This window comes from Lissotriton helveticus, chromosome 2_1, assembly GCF_964261635.1.
Source record: "Lissotriton helveticus chromosome 2_1, aLisHel1.1, whole genome shotgun sequence".
Taxonomy (NCBI): Eukaryota; Metazoa; Chordata; class Amphibia; order Caudata; family Salamandridae; genus Lissotriton; species Lissotriton helveticus.
This window is the reverse complement of record NC_136059.1, coordinates 94,925,439-94,943,000: the sequence shown is the minus strand read 5'-3', so window position 1 is coordinate 94,943,000 and position 17,562 is coordinate 94,925,439. Positions and strand designations below refer to the sequence as shown.

The following is a 17,562-nucleotide window of genomic DNA, read 5'->3' as shown; positions in this document are numbered from 1 at the left end:
TAGGGGATATGTAAGCTGTTCATGGAACTGGTTAATAATGTCATAATTTCTACTGGTGGTCTGTTTATTTCTGCATCTTCTAGTACTTGACCAACAAAGAGTAACATCTATTCATGTATACATACTCTAACGGGTCTGATGGCTTAGTGGACTAATGCCTCCTCTGTAGGGGCCTGTGCTTTGCCTCATTGTCACAGGTTCAAATCTCAACAGGTCTAAAAGCTCTTTCATCCTTCTGAGGTGGATAAAATAAGTACCATTGAGTTGGGTTACGTTTGCTTTACAATTACACATGTTTATATTATGCTGTTTACACCAGATGTTGACCCCCCTCTGCTAAAGACCATAGGCTAGTAATGAATAAATAAAAGAACAGCATAAAACAGTAGTAACAAGCATTTGCAATGCAATAGGTCTCGCATTAGGAAAGTTTGAGCTATTGGTATTGTAAATGACAAATTTTGTATTTATGTGTTGGTTTTGAAAATAGCTAAATTAATAGCTTTGTCATTTACAATGCCAATAGTTTTAACTTTCGCAAATGTGACACTTGTAATGCAATATGAGTTGTATTTAAGTGACTTAGATGTATTGATATTACAAATAACAATGTTTTTTTAAAAATAATTAATACTTAAATAAAAGTTATTGTAATTTAGAATGGGAATATCTTACACTTTTGTAAATAACTTTTGTGAATATTATGTTAAGTGTATTTTATTGTGACGAAAATCCAAGAACAGAAGGGGTGTAGAGAGAGAGGGTTGTGTAGAGAGAGAGTTAGAGAGAGAGAGAGAGAGAGAGAGAGAGAGAGGGGTATAGAGAGAGGGGTGTGTAGAGAGAGAGAGGGGTGTGTAGAGAGAGAGAGAGAGGGGTGTGTAGAGGTGTAGAGAGAGAGAGAGAGGGGTGTGTAGAGAGAGGGAGGGGTGTAGAGAGAGAGGGGTGTAGAGAGAGAGAGGGGTGTAGAGAGAGAGAGAGGGGTGTAGAGAGAGAGGGGTGTAGAGAGAGAGAGGGATGTGTAGAGAGAGAGAGAAGGGTGTGTAGAGAGAGGGGTGTAGAGAGAGAGGAGTGTAGAGAGAGAGTTTTTTTTATTTAAATCACCTTTCCTTTTTGCTATGGTTTATGCTCGTGTTCCTGTGTCCTGCTGGTTCCCTGGTGTTTGTTTGATTCTTACAGATACAGTATGGATTCCTTAACCATATGTAGGTGCGCTGCTCTAGGTTGGTAACATTGTGAGCTCTGCAGCACCCAAATAGAAGTCAAGCAAGTGCAGATGTGTTCGATAACTTAAGGATGTAGTTAGTCAAAATGAATCAACACACACAACCAACCACTTTACGTGCAGTGTAGCTTACCACTAGTTCCTGTGCTCCTAAATAGTGTTGTGAGTCAGTCACAGGATTGGCCGCACCGTTACCAGAACTTCATCAGATATGGCCCGTTATTGGCTGAGTTTTCATGCTTAAATATGACTAACAGTAACATCAGCCTTCAGAAAGATGGGGCTGCAGGCTGGCAACTCGGTGTACTTTCCATTGCTGCTAATGAAATAACAAAAATAGCCTTTGCTAGAGTTATATCGCTCTCTGAGGTTCCCCACCCCACTCCAATAATGTTGCACTTTGGACATGCAACCAACGAGAAGCATCTGCGGGATGAAAAAAGTGTCGACAGGAGGAAACAATCAAAAAATCCATTACAGATTATGTTTTTTATTTCCTAAGCCCCGAAATAGAACAATTAAAGGCAAGTTTATTTCTGTATTTAATTTGCTGGCAGATGAACAAGACACATTTTGCGGGCTTGAGTCACTCACTGACATTGGTCCAAGCAGCTGTGATTCATTCTGGGGGGTCTCTTCGGGGGCGGGGCCTGCTCTCCCAAGACTGTCTGCAGCACAGCCAGCTCGGCTCCACAGCCGTCCCTCCCGTTCTTTAGTTCGCACTCCCACCACAAGCAGAGTAAACTCGTGTTTGTTTGTGGTGGAACCTGCTGAACGAGGCGCTGGGAAAAGCTGTGCTAGGCCAAGAGGCCGCGCGCCTCAGCGGGCGGTGCAGGACGGGCAACAGGTGACAGGGGTCGGGCTCCAGGCCTCACACTGCAGGCTCTGTTATCCGAGCTGCGTGATCAAACTTTGAACATTGTGCTAATCCTCTTCTCTGGCACCCATCAAAGCGCCCTTTCTCTCTCTGGTCTTCTCGGCCTTTAGGGATTTTCTTCAAAAGATACGAACACTTCTGCAAACCGCAGGGAACACAAGTCGCTTGGGTAATAGACTCTTTCCCAATACCTTCACGGGAATGATGAATAGACCGGAAGTCAGGCAGCCCTCCTCGAGACAGAGGCGGGGCCTGACCAGAAGCAGGAAGTCGAGCGCGACCGGAGCTTCCCAGGAGGCAGGCTGCAGTGGCTGGCGCAAGGCTCCGGTGCAGAGAGAGGAGAGCCCTGCGTGCAGCCGGCGTCCGCCCGGGAAGCCAAGGAGCGGAGTGCCAGTGTCCCTGTGCCCATTGACGCCGGAGGGAGCAGCCCCGGAGCGGGACCTGACTGGGCACGTTATCTCCCCGGAAGAGTCCTGCGGAGTAGAAGTCCCGGTGAGTGGGGCTCCGTGCTTGCGTTTCTGGGGACAGGAGGTACTCGGAGCATGTTGAGGGCTGCGGGGGCCATGGTATTTGGAGTCCCCAGTGTGGGACTCCAACGATAGTGCCGGCATCTCTCCAGAGCCCACGAGGCTCCCCAGGGGCACTGGCTCGAAAGCGAAACTGACGATGCACACACAGAGCAAGTAGCTAGGAGAGCGCTCCCGTGGTCAAAACTGCGAATAGCAAAGCGCGCGTCTGACTCGTGTCCACATTCCCAAATACGGCTGACAAAAGGTTTCGAGCAGACACAAGCAAGCTTCCCTTGCTTGCATGTCTAGGCTCGACCTAAAAACAGAAAGAACAATTGTTACTTACCTGTAAACAGGTGGTTCTCCAGTATTGGTGTCTTTCATAGATTCACATGCTTGAATATTCCCCGTCGTTGAAGTGGGAGTCCCACGGTAAATAAAATAGCAATAATGGTAAATATATATAAATATATATAAACATAATACAAGAAAAAGAAAGGAAATACAACTGAAATCCTCTAAAAACGATTCCTACATAGGAATGCAAGGCAAAGAGAAAATCTATTTGTAACACATTAGTGTCATTATGTTAGTTCAAACTGCAGCCAATCAGGCGCCAGCACCCTCTAGAACCTTCTCCTCAGAAGCTCAAGCCCTCAGATTTTCGTAGCACAAAGTAACCAAGAGTGTATGAGGAGAAGAGAGCCTCTGAGGGGAGGAGGGTGGGTCGCATGTGAATCTATGAAAGACACCAATACTGGAGAACCACCTGTTTACAGGTAAGTAACAATTGTTCTTCTCCAGTATTAGGGGTGTCTTTCATAGATTCACATGCTTGAATAGAATAGAAAGCAGTAACCTCCTAGAACTGAGATTGCTAGGCATATAAAGAAGAAATCAAGACAGTACTATAATAATACAGTCATATAACACATCATAGCAATCACAGGAAAAACACTAAGGAGGAGGGAACAGAAGCTCACCTTACTGAAAAAGATGGCGAAGCACTGCCTGCCCCACTGCGGTATCCGCTTCATTGATGGCATCCAAACAGTAATGCTTGGTGAAGGTGTGCCTGCTGGACCATGTCGCTGCACGGCAGATCTGATGAAGTGCTACACCAGCAAACAAGGCGGTGGATGAAGACATCGCCCTCGTAGAATGAGCCCTCACTGAAGACTGCAGTGGTTTGCCCGCTTGTTGGTGGCAGAAGGCAATGGCTGAAGAAAGCCACCGGGCAATAGTCGGTTTGGAAACTGGATGACCCCTGCGCAGTCGTCCGTAAGCAATGAACAATTGGTCAGACTTGCGGAAGGGGGCAATTCTGGCAATGTAAAATTTAAGGCATCGTTTGATGTCCAAAGAATGCAAGCGCTGCTCCGCCGGAGATTTTGGGTCCGGAAAGAAAGTCTTGAGGAACACAGGCTCATTCAAATGAAAATCCGTAGGTACTTTAGGTAGGAAAGAGGGATTGGTGCGAAGTGCCACTCCGTTAGGTTTGAACTGTAGATAAGGCGGCTTGACAGTAAAAGCGTGAAGGTCGCTCACGCGACGAGCTGAGGTCAAAGCCAGAAGAAGTGCAACCTTCCAGGTGATGAATTTGATATCCGCCTTATGGATAGGTTCAAATGGTGACTTCATAAGCTGAGATAGTACAACATTGAGGTGCCAAGATGGAGGAGGGCGCCGCACAGGTGGGAACTTGCGGAAGAGCCCTTCGAAGAATTGACGTATAATCCGTGATGAACAGAGGGATGAAGAGCCATCATGTCGGAAACGAGATATTGCAGCTAAGAAAACTCTCAGTGTAGCATGAGAGAGCCCTGACTGAGCGAGGCTCAAAAAGAATGGAAGGAGCTGCTCAGGAGTGGAATGTATGGGATGGATATTGGCTGTAGCGCACCAATGACAGAACCGCTTCCATTTAAGTTTGTAAGTCTTGATGGTAGACCGAGCCCTGGCATGAGCTAGGATGTCTCTGCACTCTTGAGATATGTTCAAGCCAGCGAATTCAAGGTGCTCAGGTTCCATGCCCACAATTGTAGCGTTGGGGGGTCTGGATGACACACTAGGCCCTGGTCCATAGTTAGTAGGTCTGGACGAGGACGTAGAGGAATGGGCTCGCACTGGGACATCAGAAGCAGTTCCGAAAACCATGCCTGTCTGGGCCAACGAGGTGCGATCAACAGGATGTGGCAGGGCTGCCTCCGCATTTTCCACAGTACCCGCGGTATTAATGGGAGCGGCGGAAAAGCGTAAGCGAATAGATCGCACCAGTTGATCAAAAGGGCATTCCCGCAGGACCCTGGGTGGGGATGCCAACTTGCATAAGACGGGCATTTCCGATTCTCCGGTGTTGCAAAGAGATCCAGATCTCGGTGACCCCATTGGCGGAACACAAGATCCAGAGTCGGTTGGTGCAGTTCCCATTCGTGTGTTGAGGAAGTGGACCTGCTCAAAGAGTCCGCCAGGAGGTTGGACACGCCCGGAAGGTGGACAGCTGTCAAGGTGATGTGATGGCGAAGAGCCCAATCCCAGATCGACTGGGCCAAGCGGGACAGATGTGGAGACTTGGTTCCTCCCTGTTTGTTCACGTAGTGCATACTGGTGGTATTGTCTGTTTGGATTAGCACGTGAACAACTGGGAGGAAGGACTTGAGCGCTAGAAAGATCGCCATCAATTCTAGCCTGTTGATATGCCACGTGCGTTGCGTCGGCGTCCATTTGCCCTTGATGGATAGGCCCTGGAGATGAGCGCCCCACCCCTCCAAGGAGGCGTCGGTCGTCAGCGTAAGTTCTGGAGCCTGATCGAGTTTGAGTTTTAAATTATTTATAAAGCGCGCGTTCACCGAACCGGTTCCATGGCGCTATGCTGAATCAAGTCCTCAGAGGCAAGAGTGACAGGGGGGGACTAATGATAATTTCTTTGGGGAAGGCTTTAGAAAATAAAAAGGTTTTTAAGGCCTTTCTAAACTGTGAATATTGAGTAGTACATCTGAGGTGGGCTGGAAAGGAGTTCCAGAGGGTAGGGGCAAGGGTGGAAAATTTGGAGCCTCCCCATTTTTTTCTGCGAAATCGGGGGATGGTCAACAGATGTTGTGAGGAGGAGCGAAGATCCCTGGTGGGGGCGTAGAGTTTAATCTCTGACGAGATAAACGCGGGGGCTAAGCCTAGCTGGGCCTGAAAGACGAGGCAGCCTACCTTAAATTGGGAGCGTTCGTGGATGGGGAGCCAGTGTAGGGATTTCAAGAGGGGAGTAACGTGGTGAAATTTAGAAAGGTTGTAAACCAAGCGAGCAGCTTGGTTCTGAACCAGCTGGAGTCGTCGTACGTTGTAAGCAGGCATGCCGTGGTAGAGGGCATTGGCATAATCCAATCGAGAGACCACCATGGACAGGGTGATCAACTTAAGGGCCGTGAAGGAGAAGAACTGGGAGACCCTACGGATGGTGCGGAGAGACAGAAAAGAGGAAGAAACCACGAGTTCACCTGGGAATGCAAAGTGAGTTGACCGTTGAGTTTAATACCAAGGGTTTTAACAGAGGGGGAGGGGGCCCAAGGGAAGGGGGCCAAAAGAGGGGGGACCAGGGACTGGAGGAACCACCTGTCAAGACCAGCTCGGTTTTGTCTGGGTTTAATTTCAGATGGTTGTGGTTTATTTATTTATTTATTTAATTTGTATAGCGCGTTATAACCACCGGGGTCTCTAAGCGCTGTTTGTCCAGAATTACGTAGTGGGGGTTCGGCCTTTACTTGATATTACCACAGCGCCTACAGGCTACACCATGCTTGCCTAAACAGAGTGGTTTTTAATTTTTTCCTGAAGGATAACAGGTTACATTCCTTCCTTAGTTCTGGGGCCAATTTATTCCATAGAGCAGGAAGCGTGTTGGAGAAAGCGCGTCCTCCCACCGTGGCCAGTTTGAAACGGGATTGGGACAAGAGGGTCGCATCCGACGAACGCAAAGTCCTGCTCGGTGTATAAGGGGACAGACGAGATTTCAGGTATCTCGGTGCATTACCATACAACACCTTATGTACGATGCACAAACCTTTAAAAACAACCCTCTGCCGAATCGGGAGCCAATGTAGCTCCTGCATCAGTGGGGAAGAGTGGGCAGTTCTAGGTTTTTTATAGATCAGCCGGGCTGCATCGTTCATAACTCCCTGTAACATATCCAACAGCCGTTGAGGTAGGCCAATGTACAGGGAGTTACCGTAGTCTAGCCTGGCCAGAATTGTGGCTGAGACCACGTGTCTCATGGTGGAAAAGGAGCGTAAAGGAGAGATCTTCCTCAATTGTCGCAGCAGGCCTATACAAGTGCCCACTACCGTGGTGACTTGTTTCTTCATGGAGAGTTTATCGTCCACGTATAGACCCAGGCTTTTTACTGCAGACGCCGGCTCCGGCGACGCACCCAGCTCCACAGGCCAAAATCTCTCACTCCAAGGGTTGCCCGTGATGGAGATAGGCAGCACTTCCGTCTTGTCCGGGTTAATTTTTAAAGAATTCTCGGACATCCAGTTAGTGGTGGCTTTAAGTATGTCCTGCAACCTGGTGGACGCTCCCGGACCATCATCCAGCCGGATGATTATCTGGGTGTCATCAGCATAGTTGTACACTAAGCAGTCCATCCTGTTCAGGAGTGCAATTAGAGGCTGCAAGTATACATTAAAAAGTAGGGGTGACAGGGCAGAGCCCTGTGGAACCCCACAAGTAATAGGGGAGGAAGTGGAAAGCAGATCCCCCAACTGTACTCTCTGTGTCCTGCCCTGCAGGAATGATGTGAGCCATGCAGGCGCTGTACCCCTGATACCAAAGGACCTCAACCGCGACAATAGTTGTTCATGACACACGGTATCAAAGGCCGCGGAGAGATCCAATAGTACCAGGGCGCTTGGTGTTTTTATATCGGCGCGACTCCTCAGTTCATCCAGAATAGAGAGCATAACTAGTTCCGTGCTATGATTAGCACGGAACCCTGCCTGGTTGGGCTCCAGCAGGTTATTGCTCTCCAGATGTCCCGAGAGCAGCGCCAGCACATGCTGCTCAATAACTTTAGCCAAAAAAGGCAGCTGGGAGATGGGTTGAAAATTCTTTAGACACTTCGTGTCTGATCCAGGTTTCTTTATTAAAGGTATCAGGCGAGCCTCTTTAAAAGCTAGAGGCACCTGTCCTGTGAGGAGAGAAGCGTTCAGCAGATGTAAAACTTCATTCTCAATGCCTGGCAATGCCAGTTTGAACACATCCGGAGGGCAAAGATCGACCTTAGAGCCAGATTTAACTCGATCCATGATCGTGCGTAGCTCCTGTTTTGCCATTGGGATGAACTCAACCAGCGGTATAGTGTCCGATGAGATGAAAAGATCGGGTGGGCAGGGACAATCGAGGGGTGTAGTTGCGGCAATTTCTCCCAGAATATTGGAGATCTTATTCACAAAAAAGTCCTGGAACCTCTGACAGTCCACCTGGGCGAACTCAGTGCTTTGCTCTTTGTTTGTCCTGAGCTCAGCAAGGACCCGAAAGATTTCCTTCTGCGGATTTCTAGCCGCAACTATTCTTTCCTCAAAGAAAACAGCCTTCCTAGATTGAATGGCTAATTTATACGTCGATAAGGAAGAAATATATTCTTTCTTGGCAATGGCGTCATACTCCTTCCGCCATGCTCGTTCCTTCCTCCTCACCGCACGTTTCAAATCCCGTTGGGTGTCATTATACCACGGAGCACCTGCTCCTCTCTCCACCTTCTTCATCCTCCGAAGGGGTGCCACCAAGTCAATGGCTCTCCCCAGTCTCTGCTGAAATTGTCCGCAAAGAACATCGATATTACCCTCCTGCTCCATCACTGGGGGGGATTCTTCCAGGAGATGCACCAATTTCTCCCCATCGATGTTTCTCCACTTCCGGGCCATTTTCCAACCTTCCCCCGGTTTGGACAAATGCCCATTCAGTAGAATTCTTCCTCTTAACAAAGAATGGTCAGACCACGCACATGGCAAGATTTCTAGAGGGCCCTGGGCTGACATGGTGGTCCAAACTAAATCAAGCACATGTCCCTTCTCGTGTGTTGGTCCCTTCACTTGCTGAGTGAAGTCCAAAGAGGAGAATGCTTCCTCGATCTGCAACGCTTGTCCCTCTTTAGGGGATTTTTCCCAATGGTAATTAAAGTCCCCGACAATAATCATGAGAAGAGCCGGGAATTCAGGCGGAGCCCAGGGTGGTCGGTATAGCACCAAAAACACCACACAGACCGCCCCCCGCCTGAGTTTTACCCCTATAACCTCTGCGCCCCCTAAGGTTTCAGATAGAAACATTTCGGCACGGAGATGGGCCTGATAGAGAAGGGCTACTCCCCCTCCTTTCTTAGCTCCCTCCCTGTTAAAATGGAGAGCCAGATAGTTATCTGGTAAGGCTGCCACTAAATCCGGCGCCGAACAGTCCTCCAGCCATGTCTCGGTAAGCGCAAGAACATCTAGCTCACCGTCTTCCAGTAATGAAAAAACCTCCAGCTTATGGGCCTGCAAGGAGCGTGTATTAAACAGGCCATAGTTTAGAGCATGCGCATTGGAATCGCGCAGCCCCTCTCTGGGGTCCCTGGCTGTAGAAAGAAGCCCCTCTAGGGCTAGCAGATTTAGGCAATCCTGGGCGAGATGGGACTTACCCAAGTTGAGCCCCAGAAGGTCGCGTCTAGAATAACGCAAAAATGGGCCAGGGGTTCTGGCCCCGGGTCCCGGATGGTCACTGATGGGCAAAGATGGGCTCGCCTCTGGCGAGCCTCCGGCGCGCCTATGGCGCGCCCGCTGCGTGTCACCGCTGCGCGTCATCATGGGGCGTTTAAGTAGCACCCAATCGTGCTATGTCTGCCGCGACAACTAGAGCGGCAACAAAGATGGCGTCCCTTGCCGGCACTTTCCCTCCCAAGATGGCGCCTACCCCCAGACCAGCTAACGGGCCGCCGAACAGCGGTGGAGATAGCAGATTTTACATGCAGGTATGTCCTAAGAAGCCCGCTAAGCACCACAATTCCAAATGGTGAAGTGTTCCCTATAAAATGCGAGAAATTAAAATGCACAGACTCGCGCTTTACGCGCCGAGCATATGACAGCTAAAACAATTAAGTTTCCAATCCATAATTGAAATTAGGTGTCCACCAGCAAGTGGCAGTAACTAAATTTCTAGAATAGCAAGCGCAGCAGCAGCGTGATGAAATAATGCCTCGCCTGCACTAGCGCTTACCTGAACAGAGCGAACGCCTGCTCTGACCGGCTTAAGTAGCACCCAATCGTGCTATGTCTGCCGCGACAACTAGAGCGGCAACAAAGATGGCGTCCCTTGCCGGCACTTTCCCTCCCAAGATGGCGCCTACCCCCAGACCAGCTAACGGGCCGCCGAACAGCGGTGGAGATAGCAGATTTTACATGCAGGTATGTCCTAAGAAGCCCGCTAAGCACCACGATTCCAAATGGTGAAGTGTTCCCTATAAAATGCGAGAAATTAAAATGCACAGACTCGCGCTTTACGCGCCGAGCATATGACAGCTAAAACAATTAAGTTTCCAATCCACAATTGAAATTAGGTGTCCACCAGCAAGTGGCAGTAACTAAATTTCTAAAATAGCAAGCGCAGCAGCAGCGTGATGAAATAATGCCTCGCCTGCACTAGCGCTTACCTGAACAGACTGGTTCAGACGGGACTGGTTCATCCAGTCCCGGATAAAGAGCATGATAGATTGAAAATTAAGTTTAGAGTCAGGGGAGTGAGAGAGGGAAAAAATGAGCTGGAGGTCATCCGCATAGTTGTATACGGATACCTCCATTCGCTGAAGTGCGAAGATGAGGGGGCTATGTACAAGTTAAATATTAAAGGAAAGAGGGAGGACCCTTGAGGAACCCCGCATGACAGCTTTCGGGGTTCAGCCGAGAAGTCTCACAGGCGGACCCCTTGAGTGCGGCCAGTTAGAAAGGAAGACATCCAGACCAAGGCTGTGCCGCCGATCCCCGCCGCCCCGACACGGGAGAGTAGGATGGAGTGGTCCACCGTGTCAAAGGCGGCGGAGAGATCGAGAAGCACCAAGGCCTGGGAGATGTTCATGTCTAAACCCTCTCTAAGATTGTCAAGTACTGAGAGCACAACTGACTCGGTTGAGTGACCTGAACGAAACCCGGCCTGGCGAGGAGCTAAGATGCGGTTTTCTTCCACGTAGGTGGTAAGTACTCTAGTAACATGTCGCTCCAAGACCTTCCCCAAGAAAGGGAGCAGAGAGATAGGGCGGTAGGTAGCGGGGACAGAGGGGTCTGCACCAGGTTTTTTGAGAATGGGTTGAATTATCGCGGTTTTGAGGGCGGGGGTAACCACGCCCTGGGACAAGGAACAGTTGAGGAAGGTGAGCGGAGGCAGGGGGCAACACGTGAAGATGTGACGAAGAACATGGGCAGGACATGGGTCAAGTGGAGACCCAGATTTAACCAGAGGCAAGAGGGAGAGAAAAGATTCCTCAGTTAGTAGGGGGAAAGAGTCAAGGCAAGCCTCTGTAGGAGTACAGGGCGGGACGAGGAAGGAAGGGAAAGGGGGGGGATATTGGCTCTGATTGTTGCAATTTTCTCCAAAAAATAAGAATTCAGGGAGTCGCATAGAGGTTGAGAAGGGGCCGGCTTAAGGGTGGTTCTATCGGAGTAGGCCAGTTTGTTAATGATAGAGAAAATTTCTCTAGGTTTATTTTCCGCGACTAGGATTTTGGAAGAGAAGTAATCCTTTTTAGTGGAGAAAATAAGTTTTTTGTATTGTAGCGAGATGGAAATATACTGAGCTTTAAGGGTGGGGCAGTATTGGCGCCGCCAGGCCCGTTCTGCTTGACGGACTGAAAGTTTTAAGGATTTCAGTTCATCATTGAACCAAAAGTTGGAATCGTTCGTCCGCCTGGAGGCGACCCGCCTAAGTGGAGCGATGGACTCTCCAACTGAATGAAGCCAAATGTTGATGGCGTTGGCTTGATCTGAGGAGGACAGGCCAGATACAGCTGGGCTGGAAGCGGGAAGAGAAGCAGCTAGAGAGGCTACATCTACCCTGCCCCAAGATCTTACCCAGATATTTTTAGGGCGCGAGAGCTTGGTGGGCGGGCCAATTTGGGAGGAAAAAGATCAGTGAGTGGTCAGACCAGGGACAAGGGGAAACAGATAGGGAGGCAATAGGGCAATTAAGGGACCAAATCTGGTCAAGAGTATGGCCTTGGGTGTGCGTAGGACAGTGAATGTGCGAAATGAAGTTAAGGGAGCGTAAGGTTTCAGAGAATTCCTTTGAGGTGGAGCATTCGTCTGGATCAGAGGGCCAAAAGTTAAAGTCGCCCAGTACCAGGACGGAGGAATTGTTAACTGTTGATCGAGGAAGGACACACCCATTTCTAGATTCACGGGCTGCGCCCACCAAAGCAGGCTCTTTCTCATGCGGGCTGTGACGGCAACTAGGTCGTTGAAGGACCCGGAGACCTGACGCCACTGTAAGTCCAGTTCTTCCTGAATAGGACGGATGCGCCATCTGCAATTTGGGATCAGTGCGATACAAGATGAAGCCATTCCCAAGAATGATTTTAACGTCCGAACAGAAACGGACTGTTTTCGTCGAATCAGTGAGACCAGACGAAGGATCTTCAGACTCCGCTCGTTCGAGACGAACGCTTTTGAGAGCTGCGTGTCTAGGATTGCTCCCAGGAATGTTCTGGTCTGCAGAGGTGCAAACTGTGACTTTTCGACGTTGATGGTCAACCCCAGAGACTGAAACACTTGCTGGCAAAGGCGCGTGTCCTGACCCAGCTGATGGTGGCATTGAGACTTGAGAAGGCAAACGTCTAAATATGGAAAGATCTGAACTCCTTGTAGACGCAGGTGAGCCACCACCGGGGCCAGTACCTTCGTGAACACATGAGGAGCTGATCGCAGTCCGAAGGGTAGAACTTTGAACTGAAAATCATTGTGACTTCAGGAACTGGTTGAGAGCCCTCAAATCCAGAATGGGCCGCCAATCTCCGTTCTTCTTGAGTATGAGGAAGAATCGAGAGTAAAAACCCTTCCCTCTTTGATGTTTCGGGACCACTTCGACTGCACCCTTTAACACAAGAAGACGGACCTGAAGATATAGCTCCTCAAGATGTGGAGGAGGTGGGCCACGAGGTGGAGTGCAAGGAGGAATCTCTATAAGCTCCAGGGTATGACCCCGTTTGACAATGTCCAAAACCCAGCGGTCTGAGGTGATCGAGGACCACTGAGAATAAAACAGAGAGATTCGTCCTCCAACAATTTGAGGGTGGCAAAAGTCATTGGCGTTTTTGATTGGAGCCACGATAGGACGACTTTCCTCTGTATGATTTGGAGGGTTGCTGACGAGATTGCTGATTGGGCGTATAACGTTGGCCGCTCTGATTGTAGGAGCGTTATTGTTGCCCACCTCGAAAGTTGGAAGAAGTGCCACGTCCGCGCGCACCTCGAAAGGACTGTTTCCGAAATTGCAGCGTGCCCAAGGACTTTGCCGTATCGGTGTCCTTCTTGATGGACTCAAGGGCATCATCGATATGGGATCCGAATAGCGATTCCCCATCATATGGCATATCCAGTATTTTGGCTTGGACTTCCTGTCGGAAGGAGGTGGACTTCAGCCAGCCTTGTCGTCGGAGTGCAGCCGCACTTGCAAGGAGGCGGAAACCTGTGTTAGCAATATCGACTGCACAGTCTATTATTGCTTCCGATGCCCTATGACCATCGCGGAGAATCTGTTGTGCGTCAGCCTTGGAAGCATCAGGTATGAGTGCCATGAAATCTGCAATGTCTGACCACATCTGACGGTCATAACGTCCCAAAATGGCTAAGGCATTGGCTGCCCGGACAGATGTTGAAGCCATCGTTGAGAACTTGCGGCCAATAGCATCTAAGCGTCGACCCTCTCTATCCGGAGGGGCTGTGATCTGGGACGCTGGGTTCCGTGCTCTACGCTGTGCGGCCTGAGTCACGACAGAGTCCGGCTTGGGGTGAGAAATCAGGCAAGCTGGAGAACCAGTTGGGGCCTTGTACTTCTTCTCAAGGCGCGGTATCTGAGCAGGTAAGGAGTTTGGAGCATTCATTAGTTTAATGCCCTCCTTCCAAACGAAATCAATGATAGGAATTGTGTGTACCTGCTTATAAGGTTTATCTTTAAAGTCATAAAGAAAACAGTCCTCCTCGCATTGTGATCGTGGTAGTTTGAAACGCTGAGCCACTTTATCCATTAAAAGATGGAAACTGGCGATATCTACTGGTGATGATTCACTCGAGGTCCCAGGCTGAGGAGAGGGCGTCTGCGCCCGATAATCATCCCATTCAGCCATATCCTGGTCGCCTGCCTCATCATCCGTGTTGTCTGGGACCTCTCCGTCCTCCCGTCATCATCCGCATCCTGCGGGAACACAGTGGTATGGATGCTAATTGATCTGTGAACCTGAGACGAAGTTGTAGGTGGTACGATAGGCGGCAAAGAAGGTGGAGGTAGTGCCATAGGAGCGGGAGATTGCACAGATGTAGTCTGCGGTGTTGCAGGAAAACAGCGGTTGTAATCGTCCAGCATATGTTGGAGATTAGAGATTAAGGTCAAAGGAATGGTGGCCATAGGAGCTTGAGTCAACTGTTCCGCCATCGTCAGAGTCTGAGTCCTGACATTTTATTATTAAATCAGAGGGACTATGTGCTGCCCCAAACGTGTCCTCTTCATGCTCCGAGTCTGTGTCATGCTCTGATGTAGTTGCGAACATCGGAGAAGGTGGTTGAGGCTCTGGATCAGAGATCTGTTGGCATGGAACTGTAGTGCGAGGATGTGAAGATTTAGAGGTCTTCAACGGCACTAACGGCAAAGAGGCAAACGAAATCGGTGCCGCCGTCGACGGTGCCGTCACCGTTAACGTCGACGAGACTGACTTAGCTGTTGTCAACGGTAATTTTGAAGAAATCTTCGTCGACGGAGTGGTCGTCAACGGGGTCGTCGACGGAGTCACTGTCTATGGGCGATCCACTGTAGATGAAATCGTCGACGGGGCCGTCGTCGACGGGGTCGTCGTCGATGCTGGTACTGCCTCCGTAGACGGAGTCTTCGTCGACGGGCCTGTCTTCGTCGACGAGACCTTCTTCGTCGACGATATCTTGGTCGACGATATCTTGGTCGACGGTGTCTTCGCCGACGAGGCTTTAGTCGACGACGTCGTCGTCGACGACGATGTCTTCGGGTCTTTCGTCGACGATGATTCTCTCTTCTTCGCCGACGAGATGGGAATCGTCGACGGAACAGGTTTAGACGGCAACGAAACCCTTGTCGACGTGAAAGCTGTCGACGATACCGTCGTCGACGATGAGAAAGCGGAAGTGGTAGTCAGCGTCGTCGTCGAAAATGCAGGCAATGCTGTTTTCGTCGTCGGAGCGCTCGTTGACGCTCCCGTCGACGCGGAACTTTAAGAGGTGTGAAAACACCTCGAGAGGCAGCCAAAGACGCCTGAGAGCCAGGTCTCGTGGGCGTAGAGGTGGTAGGAGTGGCAGAAGACACCACAGGAGCCACAGACAAGGCTAATTTAGGCTTCTTGAGGAAAGGAGAAGGAACCTCCTGAACACTACCACGCTTAGAGGCTGCTGAAGAGAAACCAGAATGTAAACTTTCTGCGTCGGACAGTACAGAGTCCTTGTCCTTAAGACGTTGCAGCCAAAGGAGAAGACGGCCTTCCCTGTCCTTAAGAGTTTTGGTAGAAAAGGTTCTACAAAACTTGCAGCTGCCAGCCTCATGATCCGGGTATAAACAATAAATACACTTCTTGTGGGGGTCCTTTTCAAAAAGGCGTAGATTCCCACAAGAAGAGCAGGGTCTGAACAAAGACTTCTTACTTGACGTGTTGTAGAAAAAACTGGAACTTGAAGGATAGAGATGAAAACTGAGCAGAGCTCAGGGAGACTCCCTTCACACGACGTGCGGTAGAAAATCTGAGGGCTTGAGCTTCTGAGGAGAAGGTTCTAGAGGGTGCCTGCGCCTGATTGGCTGCAGTTTGGACTAACATAATGGCACTAATGTGTTACAAACAGTTTTTCTCTTTGCCTTGCATTCCTATGTAGGAATCGTTTTTAGAGGATTTCAGTTGTATTTCCTTTCTTTTTCTTGTACTATGTTTATATGTATTTATATATATTTAGCATTATTGCTATTTTATTTACCGTGGGACTCCCACTTCGACGACGGGGAATATTCAAGCATGTGAATCTATGAAAGACACCCCTAATACTGGAGAAATACCATTTCCCAACAGCTTCACACAGCGTATAACTTCTTCCCTCCAGAGAGTACGTATTATTTCCACTCTGCAACTGACAATCGTCTCCCAACTATGCAATTAAATCTTATTGGTATTCCTTGTTCTCTGAAACCCCAGATCCACCTTCAAAAGTATGCAAACTTTGCTATCAGTCGATATAACTATATATTGCGTCCTGGCTTATAAGATTATGTTTTTACCATACCCATAGCCCAGGCTATCAGGAGTTTCACAATCCACAAGAAATGTAATACCGTGATCTCAGCTTCAATCCATTTTTTGACATCTAATAACCATTAATCACATCTGGTGCTTAACTCGCCTTCCAACCCGAGGCTCTATTACATTTGGCCAATATCAGGGCTGGATCAACAACTCTGCAAAGCGATTTAGTTGCTTAGGTTCACATCATTTGTCACAGGCAAACCCCAGGGTCAAGCAATACTGCCCTGCCTGATAATTCCTCAATAAATGTGGACATTTCTGATCAATATTGCCTAATAATGTTGGTGCATTTCCATATCATATGATAAAATTTGGTGTGCGCCTACTGCCATCTACATAGGCATCAGTTGCTCCAGGATCAATTTTTCTATGCATGCTGGAGACAGATATATCTGATCTAAATCATTCAGTTGAGTACCCTGGAACTTCCAGTAAGCGTCTTTGTGTATTCTAAAGTGGTCTATTCTTTATCTGTTAGCTCTCTCCCAAGCTTCAATACCCAGTTCTGTCTGAGCCGTGACATAGCAGTATAAAACACAAGGTAAAATCTCCGAGACTAACACCGTCCGTCACTGCATGTTTCCCAATCCTTTGTGCCAACAATTTGATCAGTATTGCTGATCTTGGAAGTTCAGCTTCTTCCAATGCTCATGTCTGTCTTACTGTTCTTGTTATAGCATTATATGCCCCAAATAGTCCTGCATTTAATCCATATTCCTCTTTGATATCTTCAAATGTGAGAAAACAGCCCCAGTGTACGGGACTCCCACTTTATGAATCCCAGCCTCCTCCCAAAGGCTCTTACTGTACAATCTGGACAAAAAGCCAAATCTCCGTAAGCTCCAAAAACGGATCACATGGGCACACACGTTCCCCAGGTCTGTCCTCACCATATATCACTTTCAGCAGTGTGTTGCGATTTGAAGGGTCCTATGGTATAAGCCCAGCCATGGAGCTGTATTAAGGATCACCTTTCTATCAATCAGGCTCTCGTCGCCCGACCCTCATGATCTGTCTCGTTTCCCATCCACCGCATTGGCAACATAAGCTGTGCCGCAGTAGTCACATCCCCATATCCTAGGCGTGTCATGCTGTCTAATCAAATATGCATTCAGCAGGTACAAAAATTGGGCCAGACCTATGTTTGAAGTTTATATGATTGTCAATGGTACTCCCTCTCCCCTCCATTTGTCCCATCTAGGATAGTATACCTGGCCTCCTCATCTATATGATGAGTGCTGTGAATGACATATGGTAGCTCCAGTGCAATCCATATCAGGGGCCCTAGCGTAAAAGCTGAGTCAGCGGTACCCCCTACTTGACCTCACTACCTTCTAAGTCATTTACCAATCTCCTCAATTAGTAGATGTGTCTCCTGGAGACATGCTATATGCATGTTCTTATATTTCAGCACAGAGAACAG

General features: G+C 48.9%; 2 protein-coding genes across 3 annotated transcripts in view; both read right to left on the bottom strand.

Annotated features, from left to right (window-relative positions):
- Positions 1 to 17,562, bottom strand: part of ATP6V1B1 (ATPase H+ transporting V1 subunit B1) — a 989,440-nt gene that overhangs the window by 435,321 nt on the left and 536,557 nt on the right. The gene's annotated exons all lie outside the window — the stretch shown is intronic.
- Positions 1 to 17,562, bottom strand: part of VAX2 (ventral anterior homeobox 2) — a 425,549-nt gene that overhangs the window by 54,469 nt on the left and 353,518 nt on the right. The gene's annotated exons all lie outside the window — the stretch shown is intronic.